Source organism: Rhipicephalus microplus, chromosome 6 (assembly GCF_043290135.1).
Source record: "Rhipicephalus microplus isolate Deutch F79 chromosome 6, USDA_Rmic, whole genome shotgun sequence".
Classification (NCBI taxonomy): Eukaryota; Metazoa; Arthropoda; class Arachnida; order Ixodida; family Ixodidae; genus Rhipicephalus; species Rhipicephalus microplus.
Genome location: NC_134705.1, coordinates 142160746 through 142185560, shown reverse-complemented (window position 1 = coordinate 142185560; position 24815 = coordinate 142160746). Strand labels below are relative to the sequence as shown.

The 24815-nt window shown below is 48.1% G+C and overlaps 1 protein-coding gene and 5 non-coding genes across 6 annotated transcripts in view; all 6 read right to left on the bottom strand.

Annotated features, from left to right (window-relative positions):
• Nucleotides 1-24815, bottom strand: part of LOC119167286 (peroxisomal ATPase PEX6) — a 95380-nt gene that overhangs the window by 65760 nt on the left and 4805 nt on the right. The gene's annotated exons all lie outside the window — the stretch shown is intronic.
• LOC119168841 (U1 spliceosomal RNA) lies at nucleotides 2684-2847 on the bottom strand. The gene has a single exon (XR_005109515.2). It is a non-coding gene; the product is annotated as a U1 spliceosomal RNA (small nuclear RNA).
• Nucleotides 17682-17845, bottom strand: LOC119168763 (U1 spliceosomal RNA). Its single transcript, XR_005109466.2, has one exon. It is a non-coding gene; the product is annotated as a U1 spliceosomal RNA (small nuclear RNA).
• TRNAG-GCC (transfer RNA glycine (anticodon GCC)) lies at nucleotides 18299-18369 on the bottom strand. The gene has a single exon. It is a non-coding gene; the product is annotated as a tRNA-Gly (tRNA).
• On the bottom strand, nucleotides 21416-21579 carry LOC119168775 (U1 spliceosomal RNA). The gene has a single exon (XR_005109474.1). It is a non-coding gene; the product is annotated as a U1 spliceosomal RNA (small nuclear RNA).
• On the bottom strand, nucleotides 22037-22107 carry TRNAG-GCC (transfer RNA glycine (anticodon GCC)). The gene has a single exon. It is a non-coding gene; the product is annotated as a tRNA-Gly (tRNA).

Here is a 24815-nt window from a genome sequence, read left to right as displayed (position 1 = left end):
GCTATTGTTAGTGATAAATATATTAAGTCATCATGCATCGCTCGTCATAGTGATGAAGAAATAAACTGCGATAGGTACTTGAACAAATAATGCTTTATTATAGGAATAACGTCGGTCGTTGCAGTTCTTGAGTTTCTGTAATGAATCGTGTACACGAAATCACGGACTTATGGTGTGTGTCGTTGATCAAATGTTCATGTCGTGCCCGAAGACCCTTTCCGAAACAAAACCGAAACAAAAAAAAATCATAAGAGTTTGGAGGGAAAAGAAGTGCTGCAAAGGGAAATCGTTTTACGGGATATAGGCGAAGTCTTGGCCGATCCCTCTTTATGGGTGTGTGCCAGAATAACAAGGATCATCATCATCATCGTCATCATCTTGGGCAAATAGTGTGCACGCTTGCCGTTGGGTTTCGGACTCAAGCCAATGGGCAAGTTCGAGGGCCTGGAAACGTCGACAACGCCCGTCTCAGCAGCCTATTGTCGAATCAGTCTGCAGCTCTGCCAGTCGGGCAGACGCCAGTACCAGAATTACCATATACTGCACCACACTCCGAGCCTTCGCTACATCGACACCGCCAGTGTTTTCCTCAACGCACCACGACCTGTCAGCATCCGACTCAACACACCTAGTACTCTTTGGGACTTCGGTGAGACCCTCGTTATGTATAGATTGGAAATTTGTTGCCGATAGGAATTCTTCTTGTGACCTCTTCCTTTTCGTTTTCTTCAACTAAGAAAATCATCGTGTACAAGCGTTCGTTGATCAAGGCAGCTGTGAGGGTGTTTGGCCGTGACCCGAAGGATGAAAGCATGTGGTCACAGCGTGCAACCGGGATGAAACCGTGTGGTCAAGCTGGCATCACCTGAACGTTTTCGGAACGACGCCATCTTATTTCGCAGCCTCGGGTAAGCGCATAGATTTAGGGTGCAAGAAGATTGTGGGTAGACGAGCAGTCTGATGAGGCACGCAATGAGATCTAGGCAAGCAGAACAATCGAGAGGCTATACGAAGGCACGCCTGGAGCTTGAAACACGAGTTCCAGACAAGAAGGCAACTTTCAGAGGATTCAAGTGCGTTGCTTCATTTGTATCGAATATCTATGAGACATACTACTGCCGCGCGCAGTTCAACCAACTTTGTGTATATGCAGCCTCTGTAAATGGTACCATCAATCCACTTCAACCGCTATCTTTCACGAAGCCATGTCGAACAAAGCAAAAGAGGCTCCACTGGTCTAAACAAGACTGCAGGGGAAGCTGCGGGGCAGCCCTGCCGTTGTCGCGTGCTGGTGTGCCGAGGCAGCGACGACAAAGAAGGCAGTGGTGGCGCGATCCGGCCGAGTGAGCGTGGGAATGAAAGAGTTGGTTTTTGTAATGTAGCAGCATTACTAACGTGATAGCGTGCGAGAGCTCGTTTCGCAGAAAATCCGTCGTTGGCGTCCATGACGGCGTCGTTGGATGTGAGCGAAAAATCACCCGTGACCGAAAAAAAAAACTGCAAATGAAATTAATAATAAAATTTTTGGTCCGAGTGAGATTTGAGCCCGGGCCGTTTGGGTGGGAAGCAGGTGACATGCCACAAAATCACGGTGATTATGCACATTCAATATTGCGTGGCGGAAGCGTAGAATCACGTCAGGCGTCGAAAGATGTGAATTGCGGAACGAGGGGTTGTTTTCAAGGCCCACCCATTACAAACGTTCAGAGTTGGTGGCTTAAAGCCGGCTTCCCATCATTGCTCCTGGTTTAAAGCGTTCGACCCATTACGGCGCATATCGCAGTGCGCAGATTCTCTTGAGCTCACGTAGGGGGTGCATTAGGAGCGAGAAATCGCTATCGCGTTCAACACTCAAAGGCGAAGCTTAAGGGTCCCCCAATTTTTCGTTCTGCTTTTCGCTACAGACGCAAGGTGAACGCAATGTCGCAAGAAAGTCACCGGCTGTGTTTCACTACGAAGACGCACTGATGTCGACGGAAGTCAGGACTGTGGTATTCAAAACGAGGTACGCTCGGTACGCTGAATGCCAGGCGAGCTGTTGGAGATGGCTGTATCGGCATACACGGCCTCATGAAGGTAGCAAAAGCATTTTCCTATGTCGCTGACGGGTTTCGGATGTGGCACTGTGGCATATATGGAATCACCAATGACATCCCCGCCACGGTGGCCTATAGTGGTTATGGCATTCGACTGATGATCAGAAGGTCACGGGATCGAATCCCGACCATGGCGGCTGCATTTTCGATGGAGGCGAAATTGTTGAGGCCCGTGTGGTTGTAATCAGACGCACGTAAAGAACCCCAGGTGGTCGAAGTCTCTGGATTCTGCCAGCGAGTTGCTTGAATTTCGCGCGCGAGCGACCGGTGCACCCACGCGGAAGGCGGGGCTCAAGAAGCGAACGAGGTCGGGGCGGAGGGTGGTGGTCGTAGTGGTTAGAAGAGGAAGGCGGCAGCACGGAAGGGAGCATGGAGCAGTGCCTGAGTTCAGGGCGAAAGATTGCATGCGTGCCCTCGCTAGGAGACGAGCGGGAGGAGGGCATGGCGCCGACAATGCCCGCGTCGCAGGGAACATAGTAAACTACGTTTCTCTACGGTAATGTGTTTACTACACTAACGAAGCAACAGGTGGTCGGTGTGCGCAATTTTGTGATAGAGTGGTTATGTCTATTCTTTGATTCGATATTAGGGGGATAGCGCGAACGCAGTCCCCCACTACCAAAAATTGCATGCCCCATCTGCCCCAGTTTGGGGTAGTGGCAGGGGTCAGCACGGGCGCAGTGCAATGCCCGCGCCTCACCCTGGGGGCACCGCCTCGTTGATCACGGTAGCCCCGACACCAGGTAAGTATGCCGTCAACATGTTTTGCACTCGGTGTACACAAATAGCGACCTCCCAGGAAGCGCAAGTGAGCTGCGAACAATGGTGAAAGTTTCCTCCTTGTTTCTAACTTCAATGCAAAAACCGTTTCAAAGAGTACAACCAGTGAACACGTTCACACAGTCCTGTTAAGTCAAATTGCTTTCGACTAGCATAAGTAATAATAAAATGCTCAAAATTTGAGCAAATATAGTGTTTGTAAAGCCAGCAAGAACGTTTTGTACACCGCCAGAGGCGTCACTGCAGTCCACCACAGTCGACATCTAATGACCATATTAACAGCACAAACGATTCATCTAACTAGCGTTGCTGAAAAAAACAAAGATCCAATAGGGATCGTTGAAAAGAGAAACATGTTACAGCGTTACCTGGGCAAGCAGAACAAACCAACAAAAAAATTAAAATAAAAAACAAGCAAAAAAAAACTGCGTCGGCCGGGAATCGAACCCGGCCCACCCGCGTGGCAGGCGAGTATTCTACCACTGAACCACCTACTTTTTTTTTTTTTGCTTTATTGGCTGTTCACAGGCGCATACATCAAACCACAAGCAGAACAAAAACAAGCAGTAGCAGTCCGACAGAAATTTAAAATTCCTTAAGTGCTGCCAAGGGCTCCACCCTCGACAACCACTCAGGTAAAATCTCCTCAGTTTTCTGCAGTTCAACATACTTGGCCCATACATTCACGGAAATACATTCGTGCAGGCCGTGCATCCTGATCGCGATAGAAACCTGCCATACGGGCCCGCCATAAACAGTGAAGTCCACATAGCATAATCAAATCAAAAGGCATTCCCTCTTCGTCCACTATTGGCAGAAATCTTATACCGTATGATTTTAAAGGTAATTCTTTCTGTACCGCCCTTTGAAGTACATCCCAAAAATATACTCCCTCCCAACAATGTAAGAAAACATGGTCAATATTTTCCGGTTGTTTACAGATAAGGCAATTTGTCCCCCAAGGTAAGTAAAAACCACGGTCTGCTTGAAATGTCCTGACTGATAATGTACCTGTGTGCAGCTTGAAAAAGAAAGACTTCGCGCCAGGAGCCACTTGCATTCTCTTCACTCGTTTAAGCACATCTTTCCCTTCACCTCCAGCGTACATGGCACGGTACAGCGGTTCAGGTAAAACAACATCGCATACATCTTTGTACAACTTCTTTCGAGTCACTGAAAACAAATATTCATTGGAAAATCTAACAGATAAAAACCGTACACTCAGAATAACCTCTTTAAGATACCCGCGCACAGCACCGGTCATGTCATTCGTGCTAACCACATATCCAGGTAAAGCCCGCATCAGTCTCATTTGGCACACTGTACGTAAGAAAGTGTCCCTTGTGTAGCGAAAAAAAAAAAGAACCTATTTACGACTTGGCGTAAATAGGTTCTTGATCTACATTCTTGAAACACATCTATTAGATGTGGTTTAACACATCTAATAGATGTGTTAAACCAAGCCCTCCGTGCTTGGTTTAACACATCTTTTCATACGCCAAGTCGTAAATAGGTTCGAAACAGATTAGTTCGACTGCATCTCTCCCAGTTCGAAGCCCACACGAACACTGCGAAGATGCGATGGAACTTCTGTATGTTTGCCCTTGAACAATGCAATACTTGCATCACATACCAAAGTTTTGAGGCAAAGAAAAGATTACAGACAGTCGCCCTAGCAAACACTGACCGATGATTACCGTTGCATCTATTAGCTTTCGTCCGGATTTCTTTCGCTTGTTCTTGCCAGTAGTTCTCATTATCTTTATAAAATTCCAGTGGCACCCCTAAGTACTTAACAGGTGTGGTCACCCATTTAACATTGGCAAAATAGTCTGGTTTTGACGACCACTCTCCATGCCAGAAACCCAGACACTTTCCCCAGTTTACTAGACTGCCAGTTGCCTTGCCGAACCTTTTAACCACACTGATGGTAGTGGTAACACTATCTTGATCGATACAACAAACAGCCACATCGTCGGCATATGCCAAAATTTTAACTTCGGATTCTTGTAATCTAAAGCCACGAATGCAACTGTTTTGAGCTATTGCTAAGCACAACGATTCTATATATAAACTTAAAAGTAGGGGACTCAGCGGACAGCCCTGACAGACAGAACGCTTTATGTTAATTGTATCTCCTAGCGTCTTATTGATTACCAGTCGGGTTGTGCAGTTCCGGTATGCCATAGATACTCCATCTCTGATTACAAAACCAACGTTGACATGGTCAAGAATGGCAAACAGAAGGTTGTGGGAAACACAATCAAAAGCATTCTCGAGATCAATCTGTAGAATGGCTACTCCTGCTTGATTGGCCTCGCTACACTCGAGCACGCAGCGCATCTTGTGTATATTAGTCACAATGGAGCGTCCCATAATCCCGCATGTTTGGTGAGGCCCTACCGATTCTTTGATTACCCCTTGAAGTCGCCGTGCTAGTACTTTCATTAAAATTTTGTAATCACAATTAGTGATATCGGTCTATACGAAGAAACTAATTTTAACTTCTCCGAGTGGTCTGTCTTAGGTATCAAAACTGTATGTGCTTCACTAAATGACCTAGGGAGGCCATTAGGTTTATAAGCTTGATTGAAGACATCTGCAAGTACTTGGGATAATTCATTTTTGAACTCCTTATAAAACGAAGCACTAAGCCCGTCCGGCCCTGGAGATTTACCAGGATTCATTTTATCTATAGCCCTTTCTACTTCCGTTAGCGTTATAGATAGCTCTAAAGCTGATTTGGTGTTATCTGACAACTTCGGCATTCTGCTAAGGAACTCCTGCTTAAATGCCTTTGAATCAATGGGCGTGGCAGCGAAGAGTCCTTCGTAGTGTTTGCCAAAAGCTCGTCCTATGCTCTCATTGTCTGAAACTTCAATACCGTTGACTTCAATGGCATCTATATGATTTCGTCTGGCATGACTCTTTTCTAATCCAAGCGCTCACTTCGTCGGGCGATCATCCACAGTCATTGATGTTGCTCTGGCTCGCACTAGCACTCCGCGATAGCGTTCCTCCTCATATACCTCTATCCTCTGTTTGATACTCCGCAAATCGTCACCACATACTCCAGGTTTTTCACATTCAAGAGCTGTTATGTTAATATTACTTATTTCTTTAATAACTGATGCGCTACACGACTCATCCCTTAAGAGGTTAGAGTTCATTTTCCACTGTTCCCAAGAGAAGGCGTTCCTTTCTTTTTTTGACCCGATATTGCATTTTACAAGACAGTGATCGGAAAAGGAAACAGGGACAACATTATAACTGCTACACTGGGATATCGCATCTGCAGTAAGGTAAAGTCGATCCAATCGGGCATTATTTGTGCCTTGAAAGTGGGTATATACTTCACATCTCGGGAGCTATGAAAACACTCCGCTACATCTATTAATTCGTGTTCAATAATCACCTGTGCCAGGACATCACTGCTTCGATCTTTAACGTTGCGCCTGCTTGATCTATCACTTTCATTCAAGACACAGTTGAAATCACCCACCAATAAGAGTTTCCTACCGGTACACGTATGTTGTCGTAAATTGGAAAAAAAAACCCGATCTTTCCTGGCCAATAGTTGGAGCATAAACACATATAATGCGCCATTCAGTGTCACAATAAACAATATCACACCATACTACTCGGCCTGAAGAGCAAGAAAAGACATTTTCTATGACTAATCCTGGCAGTTTTGTAACAAAAAGAACACATCCCCTTGATGTGCCTATGGCCTGGCTCACAGTGGAAAAATACCGTGGTGCCACCAGCTCTTGCTCTCATGCTGGTGCGTCTGCCAGTCGGCGTCTTTGCCGGTGGTTCTTCCACGCTACTGGGAACACGGGGTACCCCACAGGGAGCAGTGTTATCACCACTCCTTTTCAACATTGCTATGATGCGCCTTCCAAGCGAATTGGCCAGGGTGGAAGGCACACAACACGCAGTATATGCCGACGATATTACAATCTGGACCACTGAAGGGAGCCTTGGTGAAATGCAGGAACGCCTTCAGGAGGCCGCATCCATAGTCGAGGCGTATGCCAACGATTGTGGACTCCAATGTGCTCCAAACAAATCAGAGCTTCTGCACGTTAGAGCGAATCCAAGAGATAAGTCAGCCATACACATCTCCCTGTCTGGGGTTCCCATCAGAGAGGTGGAGGAGCTCCGAATTCTGGGCCTGTTCATTCACCACAGACTCAGACCGGACTCCACTATAGCGAAACTCAAGAGAATAGGTGAACAGGTAGGGCGCATGATCCACCGCGTTTCCAACAAGCGGGGTGGTCTGCGGGGTAGAGACGCGCTTCGGCTCGCGCATGCCTTCGTGACTAGCCGAATCCTCTACGCCGTCCCATACCTTCGCACTAACAAGCAAGAAGACGAAAGAATAGATGCCATCATTCGTAAGGCTACTAAACGAGCTCTGGATCTCCCGGTGGCCACTTCCAACGCCAAACTGAGGGCGTTAGGTGTGCTCAACTCCTACCAGGAGTTGCGGGAGGCCCACCTTATGAATCAATATACGCGGCTCGTGCAGACGGCTCCCGGGCGCCGCCTGCTAAACCGCTTACATATACAGCACACTTGCACTGCAGAGGAGGCGGAGCGTATTCCGGAACTGTGGCGGCATATGCTCTCGGTCGCTCCACTCCCCAGTAACATGGATAAGCACACGCACGAAAGCAGAAGACAGGCGCGGGCTCGGACGCTTGAGAGGCAACACGGCTCCCGACCTGGTGTATTCTACGTAGATATAGCAGGGCCTTCGCCCACGGGATTTTACACGGCCTCTGTAGTTCACCGGGAAAAGCATGTCAATGGGCTCTCGTTCCGAGCACAAAATCCAGAGCGCGCTGAGGAAGTCGCGATAGCGCTTGCTGCTGCGGACCCCAACTCGAAAGTTATCATCACGGACTCCAGGAAAGCATGTACTCATTACTTGGTAGGAGAGATATCCCCCCTAGCCAGCCAAATTCTAAAACGGGCTCTCGCTGATCCAGCCCCGAAACGCATTGTATGGGCTCCTGGCCATCAGGGCCTACGAGGTAATGAGGCCGCTGACGCGGCCGCCCGAGCGCTTACCCACCGGGCTCCTCACCTTGGCTCTTATGACTCGGAGACCAATACACCGCTGCTGCGGTTCAAAGAAATTCTCACCTATTATCGCGACACTCACCGCCTTTACCCGGCTCCTGCAAAGGGGCTGAGTAAGGCGGAAGAGCGAACTCTAAGGCGCCTGCAGACAGGTACTCTACTCTGTCCTGCAATCCTAAAGCATTTCGATGCGAACACAGATGGGCGGTGCCCACACTGTGGGGAGACGTGTGATATCTTCCACATGGTATGGGCATGTCCGAAAAATCCCCACCTACCCCCTTCCCCTACCCCTTCCCGAGAGGCATGGGAGACTGCCCTCCTCGACAGCTCATCACAAGGACGCCGACCATGTAGCAGGGTCATGCTTTGGCCCCGTACCTCTCTCTTTTACAATAAATGTTTTTCATCATCATCCACGCTACTTGCACTGTTCTTGTCTCCCGTCTTCACAGGTTCTTCCAATGGTCTTTTAATGGCTGGAACGGCACCGCTGGGCCAAGAGACGCGGCTGGCGTTGCACGTGTTTCCGTCTATCTTCATGTCGAAACCAACGCTACAGGAGGCACCATCGACAACTTGGCCTTGCTCCGACGCATGGGCAGATGCTCCGGCTACTTCACAGCCTGCGTCTGTCACCGCATTGTCAGCTGTCTCGGTCGATACAGCTGCACAACCTGGTCGAGTGTCCACCGGTGCCGGTGTAGATTCGTCTACTGATGTTGCAGATATGCAGTTCAAATTTTCTGCGACTTGATCTCCGCAACCTTCAGCCGCGTCCTCTGCTTCTGTCACGTCCATAATGTGTTCTGACGCATCTGCGGCCTCCGCTGACGCGGTTACTGCGGCGTACGAACGGACGCATTCCGCGTCCCCATGCCCGAAACGCCGGCAGCGAGAGCACCGAGGCACCTTACACTCGCGACGCACATGTCCTATTCCGCTGCAACGCAGGCATCGCATAGGCCGACCTGAGGCTACCACTAAGGCTAATTCACCGGCGACTCGTATCTGATGAGGTAGGTCCTCGACTTTCATACCGCTTTTCAGCTTAATGAAAACAGTGCGGGTGAGTGAGTGAGTGAAACAACTTTATTCGGTCCACAATAGACGCGAGTAAACTCAGCGTCACCTGGCTAGGCCCACTCGGGGACCATCAGGTTAAACCTGACGGCCCTCGCGCGGGCCCTCTGGACGGCCAGGATTTGAGAGGTCTGGTCCTGGGCCTTGATGAGTCGCTTCATTTCCTCTTGGGTGAAAGGGGGACCGGCAGAGGCGCAGCCCCACAGTACATGTTCGAAGTCCGCATAACCACCACACAGGGGCAGTCCGGGCTTGGAAACCGTTCAGGGTACATTGTGTGCAGTGCCGCAGGGCTCGGGTAAGTGTTTGTTTGTAGCAGTCGGAGAGTAACAGCTTGGGCCCTGCATAGCGAGGAGTGTGGTAGAGGCAGCAGTCTTCTTGACAGATAGTGGTCGTCGAATTCTTCTCATTTACCCCTTCCACACGCCTGCGTTCCCGGGTCACTTCTGTAACTTTCCCGAACGCTGCCAACGCCGTGCGGACATCTTTGTCCGAAACGCCGTGTAACAGCCAGTGAAGCCGCAGCCTCACCTTCTGCTCCTGAGGGTCGATAACGAGGCAGCAGCGTCCCTTGACCTGGAGTTCTTTCAGTTCAGTCAACCTCTTCGTCACCTCCTGGCTGTTAAAGGTGACGGCCCACACATGGTTGATCTGGTAGGCGCCCAATGCAATTACGTCGGGACGTCCTTGTCCAGGGCATCTCGAAAATCTTCGACCTTGAGAGGCCTCACTCGAATATCACCGTGCAAAAACACTGTGTTCAAAACAATACGTCCTGTTGGCAGATACGGCAAGATGATCTCAAAATCCTTGTCACTTTCGTCTGTAATCCTGTTTCCGCGGCCACTAAGGACCGCCTTTGCCGCTCCGCGGGAGCCCATGATTCCTGCGTCCGACGCGTGCGAGTGCCGGCGAAAGAATGACTGAACCACCGACGCGACACAACTGAAGTTTCTTTACGCACAAGGCGCTTAAGCTCTAGTGAGTAAGTGACAATTTTATTTTGGTTTCAAGGTGGCCGAGACAAGGTGACCTGAGGCCCCGCTAGCTCAGCCGCCTCCACCCAGGATGGTGCCGGAACGTGGTCTCTCGTCGATGTTCCGTGCAGTGCGTGACAGCCTCCCAGAAGGAACGTAGTCATTGGCATTGACGTAATAAAGCCGCGATTTGTGATAAAAATCCGCGTATTGTAGCCGGTGATTATGCACATTCAATATTGCGTGGCGGAAGCGTAGAATCACGTCAGGCGTCGAAAGATGTGAATTGCGAAACGAGGGGTTGTTTTCAAGGCCCACCCATTACAAACATTCAGAGTTGGTGGCTTAAAGCCGGCTTCCCATCATTGCTCCTAGTTTAAAGCGTTCGACCCATTACGGCGCATATCGCAGTGCGCAGATTCTCTTGAGCTCACGTAGGGGGTGCATTAGGAGCGAGAAATCGCTATCGCGTTCAACACTCAAAGGCGAAGCTTAAGGGTCCCCCAATTTCTTGTTCTGCTTTTCGCTACAGACGCAAGGTGAAGGCAATGTCGCAAGAAAGTCACCGGTTGTGTTTCACTACGAAGACGCACTGATGTCGACGGGAGTCAGGACTGTGGTATTCAAAACGAGGTACGCTTGGTACGCTGAATGCCAGGCGAGCTGTTGGAGATGGCTGTATCGGCATACACGGCCTCATGAAGGTAGCAAAAGCATTTTCCTATGTCGCTGACGGGTTTCGGATGTGGCACTGTGGCATATATGGAATCACCAATGACATCCCCGCCACGGTGGCCTATAGTGGTTATGGCATTCGACTGATGATCAGAAGGTCACGGGTCGAATCCCGACCATGGCGGCTGTATTTTCGATGGAGGCGAAATTGTTGATGATGATGATGAAAAACATTTATTACAAAAGAGAGAGGTACGGGGCCTAAGCATGACCCCGCTACATGGTCGGCGTCCTTAGTCCGGGACACCGCATGACGAGGCCCCTACTCGCGCCCGTCTCACCAGAGCCCGTTGAGACTCTATAGTGATGAGCAGTTGATGAGGGCAGTCTCTCATGCCTCTCGGGAAGGGGTAGGGGAAGGGGGTAGGTGGGGATTTTTCGGACATGCCCACACCATGTGGAAGATATCACACGTCTCCCCACAGTGTGGGCACCGCCCATCTGTGTTCGCATCGAAATGTTTTAGGATTGCAGGACAGGGTAGAGTACCTGTCTGCAGGCGCCTTAGAGTTCGCTCTTCCGCCTTACTCAGCCCCTTTGCAGGAGCCGGGTAAAGGCGGTGAGTGTCGCGATAATAGGTCAGAATTTCTTTGAACCGCAGCAGCGGTGCATTGGCCTCCGAGTCATAAGAGCCAAGGTGAGGAGCCCGGTGGGTAAGCGCTCGGGCGGCCGCGTCAGCGGCCTATTACCTCGTAAGCCCTGATGGCCAGGAGCCCATACGATGCGTTTCGGGGCTGGATCAGCGAGAGTTCGTTTTAGAATTTGGCTGGCTAGGGGGGACATCTCTCCTACCAAGTAATGAGTACATGCTTTCCGGGAGTCCGTGATGATAACTTTCGAGTTGGGGTCCGCAGCAGCAAGCGCTATCGCGACTTCCTCAGCGCGCTCTGGATTTTGTGCTCGGAACGAGAGCCCATTGACATGCTTTTCCCGGTGAACTACAGAGGCCGTGTAGAATCCCGTGGGCGAAGGCCCTGCTATATCTACGTAGAATACACCAGGTCGGGAGCCGTGTTGCCTCTCAAGGGTCCGAGCCCGCGCCTGTCTTCTGCGCGAAATTGTTGAGGCCTGTGTGGTTGTAATCAGGCGCACATTAAAGAACCCCAGGTGGTCGAAGTTTCTGGATCCTTTCACTACGGCGTCTCTCATATTCATATCGTGCTTTTGGGACGTTATACGCCAGATATTATCACCGATGGAAGCCCTTTAGGCTGACGGGTTCATCCTGTCGGCTGACTTCTCAGGAACTGTCGCTATGTGTAATACTCTGCATCCATAATGTGTTGGTATATTGCAAGGGTTTTAGAGTGAAGTTTTTGCCCTCATCACTTCTGTCAGTTGCAGTTGAGGCGTAGTTAACAAGTAAGGGCTTGATGAAACGGGAGCACACAAGTTCAGCCAAGCCTTGGCGATGCTGGTCATCGCCCATCGCGCATTTCAAAAGTGCTGAATCTACCAACGCTGAGACTGCTACGTTTAGCAAGGATGTCAGGGGCCTTTGGAGATTCGGTCTCTTCTGCAGTGCACGGCTAGCGAGCATTCTTGGCGTCTCAAGGACGTAGAGAAGTTCGTCGGAGGGGTACAGAAGTCCGCCTCTGTCCTGTTGCTTGGTGAGCTGTTGCAGCGGCTAGCTACTGGGAACTTCACTCGTTACTTGACAGCAGTAATCACAATCGATGTGTTCTCTTACAACACGTGCGATGTAGCCGCCCATATATACGGTGGCCGTGACTTGCAGGGTTGGCAAGATGGCTGGCACAGTTTTCACTTTGAAACGCTTGACAACGTCTGTGGCGCCACGTGAAAGCTCAGATGGATCCCTGGGTGTGCGGGTTACAGCAGGGAGCGCATTGCTTGGTCCGGACTCTTGCTCGTGTAGGACGTTGCTGCCTTCAGGCCCGGCTGCTATTCCCGTTTTCAGCAGATTCTCGAGGCCTGACATTGCAGACCGCACGTCCAGGGTGTAATTCAATTCCAGTGATCTTCTCAACGTATAGAACAGATATTCAATAGGGTCACTATTAAGCTTCCTGGTGAGCACAAAGCAAAAGTTCTTTCTTGAAAGCAAATGCCGAATAAAAGCTACCGTGAAGTACGTTGTTAGGAGAAGCGCTTCGTTTGTTTCTGCAGTGAAAAAAAAATTTCGTGGAGGTTGCCCTGTTTTGTTTTTTTCTTCCATATACACGGGGAAAGTTAATTCGAGCCATTCGAGGCGGCTGTCCTCGAGGTTGTCGTAGTGCCGCACACCAGGGTTGCTCTGATGAATGTACTGTGAGGTGTTGCTCGTGTCATGCAGCAGAAACTAGCGGTAAATGTTTTGCATGAAAGCGATCGTTGGTCTTGCTGCCGCAAAGGGGGCGTCGCAGCTGTGCCCTGCTTGCTCTCTAAAAAATTCTAAGGCCACTGTTACACTGGGAGAGAAAATTACTAATGCACGCCCGACATGCATTTTTTTTCAATATTGTTTGGATAGACGTGCTTCCTGGTTAGTTTTCTGACAGGCTTAACAATGAGTTTTTTTCTGCAAGTCATAGAACTTTTTCAAATAACTGGAACATATTTCTCCGTTTGGGCCAATTTCTCTTTCTAAAAATTGAGACCTCATGTTTTTCAGCATGATGCAGCAGTCGAAACTTGAAAAAAAAATCTCTCTGGCTCAACCGGGTGCTCAATTCTGTAGGTTAGCAATCCTCCACACAGGTCTTTCATGGCACCAACATTTGTCTTGTGGTTGTTGGCAACGAACCTGTCGACCTTGAATCCTGATTACTCCGCGTTCTTGACTACTGTTCGGACCAGCTGCGCCAGTTGAGTACCAGTGAGGCCCTTTGTGAAGAAAAAAATACGACACTAAAATTCTGTACCATGTTGACAGGCCATTTATGACGAAGCCCAACAGCGAATGCGCCAGCACGGGCTCATTCGCCGTGTCTTCCGTGCCTGCGTCAACATGGCCTACAAAAGAATCTTGCTGTTTGCTGTACTGCAACTTTGGTTTTATACTTATCCACGATGAGGGGGCAAAGCCTTGAAGCAGGCGGGGTTAGAATTTCGCTCTGTGCTTTTAAACGCAGCTTAATCAAGAAATTAAATTCCGTTTCTCCACTCGCACCTCCGATGAATTCTCGGAGGGTTGTTTTCCCAGGCAGCTTGAGCAGTCCTTTTCTGGCGTGTTCATACGCTTTGGTGGACAGATGGTTCAGTATGATGCAGTGACGCAGAACGTCTTCCGGCCATATGGTTTTTTTGCGTCTGAAATTAATTATCTGATTCCAAAAAGATACGGCTGATGTGTCTTTCTGCTTGGCTTGCTGCCTTATGTACGACATATCCGCAAAGTTGCAGTCTTCTTTGACCTTATCTAATACCGCCTTATACTTATCAATTGTTTTCTGGAGTCTGTCGATCCTTCTTTTCATTTTCCTTTCTTTCCTTAGCCATCGCGCTCTCTCGCTTGCAAGACTGCAAGCCTCATCCTCGTCGAGCTTCGTCTCTTCGACAAGCATACGAGACTCGTCGTCTGTGTGGTCGTCGACAGTCGTCATCTGAGGTCCAGACAGTTGCTCCAGCGACGCAGTGGAAGATTGGTTTGATGACTTTTCCTCGGAGCCCCACCACGGTTGTTAGTGGCTAAGGTACTCGGCTGCTGACCCGCAGGTCGCGGGTTCGATTCCCGGCTGCGGCGGCTGCATTTCTGATGGAGGCGGAAATGTTGTAGGCCCGTGTACTCAGATTTGGGTGCACGTTAAAGAACCCCAGGTGGTCAAAATTTCCGGAGCCCTCCACTACAGCGTCTCTCATAATCATATGGTGGTTTTGGGACGTTAAACCCTACAAATAAATCAATGAATCGACTTTTCCTCGGAGGTCCTTTCATGTTCCATAGGCGTATCTGTCTCACTAGCTGGGTTCTCTGTTACTTCCGTCTCTTCAGGTTGGTCTTGTGACTGTCGCATGTGCTCAACTGTCTTTTCTGCTTCATGCACACGCAGAACTGCTGACGATCTCCCTGGAAAGATTGTCGGTACTGTGCCCTTCTTCAGACAGCGCCTTTCGCCAAATGTGAAATCTTCATCTTTGAAATGTTTGCTGCAGACATTGAATAATTCGAAGTCACATGTGGGGTCCATCCATGTCTGTCGATTGCTCTGAGCCATGCTTCTCGCAGTGTAAAGTCGGCAGGGATTTCACGAAATGATACACCCGGTGCCTTTTTTTTTTTCGCATCCGACTTGCATTTGGGCACACAACAGTATGCCATCTTCCTACGAAGAGAGAGAAAAAAGAAAAGCAATAATGTTTTGCCTCTCCCATTTACTAAAATTGTATAGAACAACAATTTTATGGCAACTGTTAGCGTATTGTTAATAGATCGACCATTCCCTTTCAGAAAGCAAAACATATTACTTTGACGAGACACATAATAAATGCGAATATTCGACATTCCGAATAATCTTCGAATAGTGTTTGCTATTCGATTCGCCCACAATTTTACTATTCGAAGTATTCGAACTTCCAAAAAACAATTGCGGTCTATGTCCGAATAACAGTGGTCTCTTCAAATTTTTTGTATGCTTCGGCGTTTTGCACATGGGCATACCGGCAAAGCTGTCTTTCAAACTAACATTTTTTTCTCCGTTATTACCAGCTCCGGACTGGAACAGCAGTTATGGGCCGTCCAACGGGCCCACGACGCATCAGAGAAACTTGGTCTTTCTGTTCCTATGTGGAAGCTTCCCGCGACGTGTTAGAGCGCGTCCCGATAGACCGCACTAAAGTCCGTCCGTCCGTCCGTCCGTCCGTCCGTCCGTCCATCCATCCATCCATCCATCCATCCATCCATCCATCCATCCATCCATCCATCCATCCATCCATCCATCCATCCATCCATCACCCACACCCTCTACAACAATAGGTGGCCAGTAAAAGAGCGAGGGATTGTGGGATGCACCGTCTGCTACCGGCTTCCGGTTCGAGAAGAGTAGACGACGGTGAACCGCTTCGCCACAAGCCTCAGATTATTCGGGATTAGCGCGCGCGGTCGCCCGTTTATCTTCGTTCTGATAAACCATGGTCGGTATAGTTCAGCTGTTGGCAGCTACAACTCGAGCGTGAAAGGCAAACGCACGTATCGATTGCCATGAAACGAAGAAAGAAAATTAAGGTGTGCCGCGGCTGTGAAGAGAGCCACAGCGACAGGTAGCCTTTGAGTACGCAACGTTGAAGTCAGAGTGTGCGAAAACCATTTTATCACAGATACGTGTGTATTCCACGCTAAAAAAAGCTTGCGCATAGATTTGCTGCGAATATTATATTGAGAAATAAATTGTCGCGCAGACGCGCCTAGCAAAAATATTATGGGAACACGCGGGTCAAATCTACCTGCCATACGAGATGAGCGCCGGCCATAGCACCCATATATACGACAAAAAAAAAAGGCAAAAAGCTTCACTCAAGAGTAAGTTTACACGAAACGCTGGAAGAGTGCATTTGCGTTAATTTTGGTCAAAGTGTGCGCCAGGACGGCACTCAAAGGAAGAAGTGCGTTAAACAAGCGCAGGGTTTAGATTATTCGGCGCCGTCTATGTCTGACTGTATTGTCTATGTGCCGCCGTGCCGCGCAACTTGATCAAGATCGGCGTTTAAATAAGCAACTGGTTTCGACTAAGAAATGCATCTTATAGAACGCAGAAGGCGAAAAAAAAAATATCTCAATGCGCTCTGCAAGTGCTGCGCTTCATGCTGATCGATTGACGATGTCGGCCGAAGCAGCGATCCCGAAATGAACTTTTAGCACACTGCAGTCATCGCCATCCCCTGAGATCCTTGAAATGATGATTTTTTTATCTGCAGCAACGTATCATACAACGAAAACCGTTTTATGTATCGACTTATCTGCTAGCCAAACTAACAGTACCCCCCCCCCCCCCCCCCGAGCAGCATAAAAGCAGTGCGGACCATTTTAGTGCGATAAAAAGTTTCCCTTAAGTTCATGACTTTCGTAGCTTGTCATTGTCACAGTTAGCAAAAACAAAAACCAACTTCTAAAACAATGACATCACACGAAGAATTGAGCGGCACAAAATGCGCGCGTGCCACTGCTACAGTGTCTAGAAATATACTGCCAGTGTATTTCAAGACCCTGTACCGCTGCTAACCCGCGTGGTGCGTCGAACCGGAATCCGTCGCATACCACAGTTCCCTGCGATTGCCCATATTACCGGTTACCTATTCGTTTTAGAATGGCTGCACGCTCGATCATGTCGAAGGCCTTCCTTAGATCTAGCCTGATTATTGCCCTCATGCTTCGTCCAAAGGGGTCTATGACTTGCTCCTTGAGTTGTGTCATGGCATCTTGTGTGGAGAGCCCCTTTTTTGAAGCCGATCATGTTGCTGCGGTATACGTCGTTAGACTCAAGGTAGCCGTTAACCCTGCACAGGCAAGCATGCTCCATTACTTCACTGACGCAAGAAGTCAGGGAGATCGGCGCGCACGAGACAAACGTAACGGCGTTGTGCCTGTTGGCTGCTTCCTGCCAGCGAGTTGCTTGAATTTCGCGCGCGAGCGACCGGTGAACCTACGCGGAAGGCGGGGCTCAAGAAGCGAACGAGTTCGGGGCGGAGGGTGGTGGTCGTAGTGGTTAGAAGAGGAAGAAGGCAGCCCGGAAGGGAGCACGGCGCAGTGCCTGAGTTGAGGGCGAAAGATTGCATGCGTACCCTCGCTTGGAGACGAGTGGGAGGAGGGCACGGCGCCGACAATGCGCGCCGCAGGGATGTAATGTCTTAAGAGACCGATCACATTACCGTGTTACTCCACGGTAATGTGATTACTACACTAACGAAGCGACAGGTCGTCAATGTGCGCAGGTTTGTGATAGAGTTTTATTTACCAATGTCTATTCTTTGATTCGATATTAGGGGGATAGCGCGAACGCAGTCCCCCACTACCAAAAATTGCATGCCCCATCTGCCCCAGTTTGGGGTAGTGGCAGGGGTCAGCACGGGCGCAGTGCAATGCCCGCGCCTCACCCTGGGGGCACCGCCTCGCTGATCACGGTAACCCCGACACCAGGTAAGTATGCCGTCAGACCGTTTTGCACTCGGTGCACACAAATAGCGACCTCCTAGGAAGCGCTAGTGAGCTGCGAAGAATGGTGAAAGTTTTCTCCTTGTTTCTAACTTCAATGCAAAAACCGTTTGAAAGAGTACACTTAGTAAACACGTTTACACAGTCCTGTTAAATCAAATTACTTTCGACTTGCGTAAATAATAATAAAATGTTTAAAATTTGAGCAAATATAGCGTTAGCAAACTCAGCAAGAACGTTTTGTACATCGCCAGAGGCCCCACCGCAGTCTACATTTGCATCTAATGACCATTAACAGGACATACGATTCATCTAACTAGCTTTGCTGAAAAACTAAAAATCCAATAGGGATCGTTGAAAAGAGAAACATGTTACAGCGTTACCTTGGCAAACAGAACAAACCAACAGATATAAAATTGAAAACAAGCAAAAAATTAAAAAAAAACTGCGTCGGCCGGGAATCGAACCCGGGCCACCCGCGTGGCAGGCGAGTATTCTACCACTGAACCACCGACGCTACACCATTGAAGCTTTTTTACGCGCGAGGCGCCTAAGCTCCAGTGAGTAAGTGACAATTTTATTTTTGTTTCAAGGTGGCCGAGACAAGGTGACCTGAGGCCCCGCTTGCTCAGCCAAGTGCCTCCACCCAGGATGGTGCCGGAAGGCGGAGTCTCTCGGTCGTTGTAGGTGTGCCCCAAGGTAGTATTTTAGGGCCACTTTTATTTTTGATTTATATAATGACATTGTACACTGCACAAACAACGCAACATTTGTCTCTTACGCCGATGACACAACAGTTTTTATTACAGGGAGCATGGAAACAGAGATAGAAGAAATGGCTAATGAAACACTGTCTGCTATATATATCTGGGCTTCAGTGAATTTACTAAAACTAAACCCTTCAAAAACACAAGTCATTTTACATACGCCTAAAGGAAAAACCTTGATAAATAAGATGAGCTTATTTCTGGGCTCTCAGCAGTTAGGCATGGTTGATTCTGTTAGTATTCTTGGTGTATATTTTTCACGACACCTTACGTGGAATGTACATGTTGATATTCTATACTCCAAGATGTCATCGGCCATTTGTGTCTTTGCACGTATGCGATCTCTTCTTCCCACTAAGGTCAAAATTATGATATACAATGCACTGGTATTATCTTTGTTACAGTACTGTAGCTTAGTGCGGTGCACAAACGGTGTGACGAATTTGCGCAAGTTGCACTTACTACAGAAAAGGGTTGTACGACATATTGCGGCTCAACACTATCTGTCCTTTACAAAACTTCTTTTTCTAAAATGATATTCTTCCAGTTTTCTTTTTGTACAATTACAGGCTGATGTTGTGCTATAAAGAGTTTGTCAGACATGGTACCAATACCACAATACATCTTGCTAAACTTAGCGTAAACACAAGTGTTCGACTCACCAGGCACAAAGAAGTTTGGACTGTACCCACCCCAAGAACCTTTTAAGACAAACAATCATTGTCCTACAGACCACCTTCTTTGTTAAACTTTTTAAACCGCGAAGATTTCGATTCTCCCTCTAAACAAAACTGTCAGATTGAACACTTTGCCCAACTGATACATTATCCTTAATGACACATCTCTCAGAATTTATGCCCATTCTTTCCTTTTTATTATTGCTTTTCATGTTCATGCCACTTCATGACCATACATTTGAACTACTCTCTTTTTATCTTAGCACTGTTTTCATAAACGTTTTTGTATTACTTTTTGTGATGTTATACCTGTATGTTTATTTCATATTTGTTGTGCATGATTGACTGCCATTGCTGCTGCTTTGTCAACTTGTGAACGGGGTCAGGACCTCGTCAAGCTCTTGAGCTTTTAGTCCTGTACTCCACCTTATATAAAGGAAATAAAATGTATTGATTGATTGATTGATTGATTGATTGATTGATGTTCCGTGCAGTGCGTGACAGCTTCCCAGAAGGAACGTAGTCATTGGCATTGACGCAATAAAGCCCCGCAGGCGTACACTTGCGCACCAAGGGCAGTGATGTTCCGTGCAGGGATTTTTTTTTCCTTTTTCGACGAATTTTCGCCTCTCATTTTCTTGATATTGCAGGGAATTTCGGGAATGGTTAAATTCTCCCATGACAACCGATATTTAGCGGTCACAGTGCGCCATCATCTGTAGTAATCGGTTCTGGCGAATGCACCACGCAAGCATAGTCCTTGAAATTTGTTTCTGATATTTACGTGGAGCAATTTCTAGTTCACTATTGGTGTTGGACTTCAAGCCCACAATGTTCAGTGTACCAACAGTATATGAATTAATAAACTCATGGTTTAGTCGTGCAGCAGTAGAGGGGCCAGTCATGATTTCAAAAGTCGCCAATACGTCAGACACGTGTAATTACAGTATGTGCGTCCATGGATGGTAGCGGAAATGAGTACTGTTGTGCAGAGAAAAATCTCCGAAATAGGGAATTTTTTTGTCTCTCAATTTTCTGCGTAGTACGGAACATCACTGGCCAGGGGGAGGTGAAAAGCTCACAGACCACTATGTCATGTACTTGGGGACGTTTGACCTCGACTAGTGCCAACTAGTTCTAGAAATGTTGGCCTGTACGCACCGGTACCCCAAAACGAAGGCATATCTAGTATGCCGTAGGACCATAGGGGGATGGATAGATGATATGAACATCCCCTTTATAACAGGGCGGTGACATGTGTGCCACCAGGCTTGCAAGAAAAAGAAATGAACCGAAAACCTTCTTTTCAGATTGGCCCAATGCCTTATCTACTTTGATAAGTAACAAGTAGGTAATACTGATATGATACTGAATGATAAGTAATGAGTAGGTAATAATTTCCTACAGTTTGCCTACTGAAAACTTGTTTCGAAGCAAAAAAGATTGTCTATTTGGCGAACAGAAGCCGCAAACCATTCTGACCTCAGTCCCCACGTGGGAGCTGCCCGCAACACAGTGATCTGTGTTTTGGAGGACCAAATAAAAGTTTATTTAATCCAATCAGCCAGTCGAGCGTTGCTTTCTCACAGATCTCACTGCGGTGACGTCACGCTGACGAGACGGAGGTTTGCCGAGGCCTTGAAAAAAAATCTAGGTGGTGTTGGCTCAGGCAAGCATGCTCCATTACTTTACCGACGCAAGAAGTCAGGGAGATCGGCGCGCACGAGACAAACGTAACGGCGTTGTGCCTGTTGGTTGCTTCCTGCCAGCGAGTTGCTTGAATTTCGCGCGCGAGCGACCGGTGCACCCACGCGGAAGGCGGGGCTCAAGAAGCGAACGAGTTCGGGGCGGAGGGTGGTTGTCGTAGTGATTAGAAGAGGAAGAAGGCAGCCCAGAAGGGTGCACGGCGAAAGATTGCATGCGTGCCCTCGCTTGGAGACGAGCGGGAGGAGGGCATGGCGCCGACAATGCGCGCGTCGCAGGGAAGTAATGGCTTAAGATAAACATAGTAAACTATGTTACTCTACGGTAATGTGTTTACTACACTAACGAAGCAACAGGTCGTCAATGTGCGCAGTCTTGTGATAGCGTGTTTATGTCTATTCTTTGATTAAATATTAGGGGGATAGCGCGAACGCAGTCCCCCACTACCAAAAATTGCATGCCCCATCTGCCCCAGTTTGGGGTAGTGGCAGGGGTCAGCACGGGCGCAGTGCAATGCCCGCGCCTCACCCTGGGGGCACCGCCTAGTTGATCACGGTGGCCCCGACACCAGGTAAGTATGCTGTGAAAATGTTTTGCACTCGGTGCAGACAAATTACGACCACCTAGGAAGCGCAAGTGAGCTAAGAACAATGGTGAAAGTTTTCTCCTTGTTTCTGACTTCAATGCAAAAATCATTTCAAAGAGTGCACCCAGTGAATACGTTCACAAAGTCCTGTTAAGTCAAATTGTTTTCGACTTGCATAAATAATAACAAAATGCTTAAAATTTGAGCAAATATAGTGTTAGCAAACTCAGCAAGAACGTTTTGTACATCGCCAGAGGCGCCACCGTAGTCTACATTTGCATCTACTGACCATTAACAGCACTTACGATTCATCTAACTAGCTTTGCTGAAAAACTAAAGATCCAGTAGGGATCGTTGAAAAGAAAAGCATGGTACAGCGTTACCTTGGGAAGCAGAACAAACCAACAAAAAAATTAAAATATAAAACAAGCAAAAAATAAAAAAAAAAACTGCGTCGGCCGGGAATCGAACCCGGGCCACCCGCGTGGCAGGCGAGTATTCTACCACTGAACCACCGAAGCGACACAATAGAGCTTTTTTTACGCACAAGGTGCTCAAGCTCGAGTGAGTAAGTGACAATTCTGCTTTGGTTTTAAGGTGGCCGAGACAAGGTGACCTGAGGGCCAGCTAGCTCAGCCAAGTGCCTCCGCCCAGGATGGTGCCGGAAGGTGGAGTCTCTCGTCGATGTTCCGTGCAGTACGTGACAGCCTCCAAGGAGGATGTAACTTAGAAGTTTCAAGTGTGGCAGCTTGGGCTAGTTGGTATGGCATGACGATAGTTATAGCGCGAGAACAAAACGACGACACAGAGACAAGAAGGACACGAAAGACACGAGCGCTAACTTCCAACTGAGTTTATTGCGCAGAGCACGAAAATATATAGAGGAGACAGTGACCATGTGATAAAAACCATATGGCACAAGAGCAGAACATGAGTAAGAAAACCAAAAACAAACAACACAAATACAAAGGCACTGAAAAACAGCAAAGAAAAACCTAGAAGAAAACGAAACAGAAAGGTAAAGCTACCTGCCCGCACCGAATCCTTCGAGGAACCTGCGTTCCCTCTCGGACAAAGCCACGGAGGGCTTGCTAATACAAGGCACCTGTTCGCGTTACCTGCCCGCACCGAATCCTTCGAGAAACCTGCGTTCCTTCTCTGACAAAGCCACGGAGGGCTTCCTAATACGAGGCACCTGTTCGCGTGCCATCTGCGCAGCCTCGACAATGACCCGGGTGCTTACATCTCTGTGTTTGTACAACGTCGCTGTGTCCTCGAAGAGGGGAACACACTTGCACTCAGTGCAGTGCTGGGCAAGAAAACCATCTTTCCCGTTTTTAACATTGTTCGCGTGCTCTCTCAGCCGATCGTTCAGACACCTTCCGGTCGTTCCGACATAACAAGCACCACATGAAAGGGGGGTCCTATAGACGACTTCCCTAGAGCAGGCCGCATACCTGTTTCGATGTTGAACTCTGCATTCTGTTGATGATTTCGTTTTCAGGGGGTTGGTAGATTTGGTGAGGCTGATTAATTTGAACGGTGCCGAGAACAGGAGCAAGCCCTCCGTGGCTTTGTCCGAGAAGGAACGCAGGTTTCTCGAAGGATTCGGTGCGGGCAGGTAACGCGAACAGGTGCCTTGTATTAGCAAGCCCTCCGTGGCTTTGTCGGAGAGGGAACGCAGGTTCCTCGAAGGATTCGGTGCGGGCAGGTAGCTTTACCTTTCTGTTTCGTTTTCTTCTAGGTTTTTCTTTGCTGTTTTTCAGCGCCTTTGTATTTGTGTTGTTTGTTTTTGGTTTTCTTGCTCATGTTCTGCTCTTGTGCCATATGGTTTTTATCACATGGTCACTGTCTCCTCTACATATTTTCGTGCTCTGCGCAATAAACTCAGTTGGAAGTTAGCGCTCGTGTCTTTCGTGTCCTTCTTGTCTCTGTGTCGTCGTTTTGTTCTCGCGCTATAACTATCGTCATCCAAGGAGGAACGTAGTCATTGGCATTGACCTAATAAAGCCGCGTAGGCGTACACTTGCGCACCAAGGGCAGTGATGTTCCGTGCAGGGATTTTTTTTTCTTTTTTCGGCGAATTTCCGCCTCTTGTTTTCTTGATATTGCAGGGAATTTAGGAAATAGTTAAATTCTTCTATGACGACCGATATTTAGCGGTCACAGTGCGCCATCGTCTGCAGTAATCCGTTCTGGCGCATGCACCACGCAAGCATAGCCCTTGACATTTGTTTCCGATATTTACATGGAACAATTTCTAGTTCACTATTGGTGTTGGACTTCAAGCCCACAATGTGCAGTGTCCCAACAGTATATGAAGTAATAAACTCATGCTTTAGTCGTGCAGCAGTGGAGGGGCCAGTCATGATTTCAAAAGTCGCCAATACGTCAGACACGTGTAATTACAGTATGTGCGTCCGTGGATGGTGGCAGAAATCAGTACTGTTGTGCAGAGAAAAATCTTTGAAATAGTGAATTTTCATGTCTCTGGGAATTTTTCTGTGTAGTACGGAACATCACTGGCCAGGGAGAGGTGAAAAGTTCACAGACCACTATGCCATGTATTTGGGGACGTTTGACCACGACTAGTACCAACTAGTTCTAGAAACGTTGGACTGTACTCACCGGTACCACAATAACGAAGGCATATTTAGTATGCCGTAGGACTATAGAGGGATGGATAGATGATATGAACATCCCCTTTATAACAGGGCGGTGACATGTGTGCCACCAGGCTTGCAAGAAAAAGAAATTAACCGAAAACCTTCTTTTCAGATTGGCCCAATGCCCTATCTACTTTGATTAAATTGATCTTATTATAACAAATAAAAACATTTATTTATGTTTGGTCTCTCTGTCCCTTCAGGCAGAATAACCAATTCTCTAACCTCTCTTACTTGCTTTTATAGCGGGCGTGTTCAGCTTTCCATGTTTGTCGCTAAAACCCAAAGCCTCATGTAGGGTCGCCGCATTTAATTGTAACAAGTTCCATCGTTCACTGATCTCCCCCACAGCATGTACATTGTTGCTCTTCTTTATTTAATCTCACTTTATCACTACGCGTTTTAAGGCAACCCAACCTCCCTTCGAATAGTAAAGCACCTTCCCTTGCATAATCATAAAACCTCTCCTGCCTTATTTCGTTCTTGCCCTTTCGGGTTGCTGAGAGCCGACTCCTTTTCCATCGCTGTAATCCAATAAATCCTCTCCGCCTCTCTGGCTTTTT